The sequence below is a fragment of the Nannospalax galili genome, unplaced genomic scaffold, assembly GCF_000622305.1.
Source record: "Nannospalax galili isolate Female #2095 unplaced genomic scaffold, S.galili_v1.0 scaffold105, whole genome shotgun sequence".
Lineage (NCBI taxonomy): Eukaryota > Metazoa > Chordata > Mammalia > Rodentia > Spalacidae > Nannospalax > Nannospalax galili.
The window spans coordinates 806,127-806,780 of record NW_008354502.1 but is presented as its reverse complement, the minus strand read 5'-3'; positions in this window follow the sequence as shown (position 1 = coordinate 806,780).

The window sequence follows — 654 nt, the reverse complement described above, 5'->3', positions numbered from 1 at the left end:
TTTAAGATGTTTCATAGCCATCTTTACTTCTTCTTTTGAGAACTCTCTGTACAACTCCTTAGCCCATCTTTTAATTGGGTTGCTTCTTGTCTTGATTCTGTTTTTTTGAGTTCATTATATATTCTGGTTATTAAACCTCTGTCGGATGTGTCACTGGTAAAGATTTTTTCCCATTCTGTGGGTGTTCTTATCACTTCCCTGGTTGACTCCTTTGATGTACCGAAGCTTTTTAGTTTAATGGGGTCCCATTCGTTATTCTTGCCCTTGTTTCCTGAGCAATTGATGTCTGGTTTAGAAAATCCTTTCCTATGCCTATATCTTGTAGGTTTTCCCAAATATTTTCTTTTAATAGTTTCAGAGTTTCAGGCTTTACATTGAAGTATTTGAGCCATTTGGAATTGACTTTTGTGCAGGGTGAAAGATAGGGGTTAGTTTCATTCTTCTACAAGTAGAGATCCAGTTTTGCCAGCACCATTTGCTGAACATGCTGTCTTTCCTCCAGTTTAATGTTCTTGGACCCTTTGTCAAATATTAGGTGGCTGAAGTCACATTTATTCATATTTAGGCCTTCAATTTTGTTCCATTGATTTATGGGTCTATTTTTGTCCCAGTATCATGTTGTTTTTATGACTACAGGTCTGTAATACAGTTTGA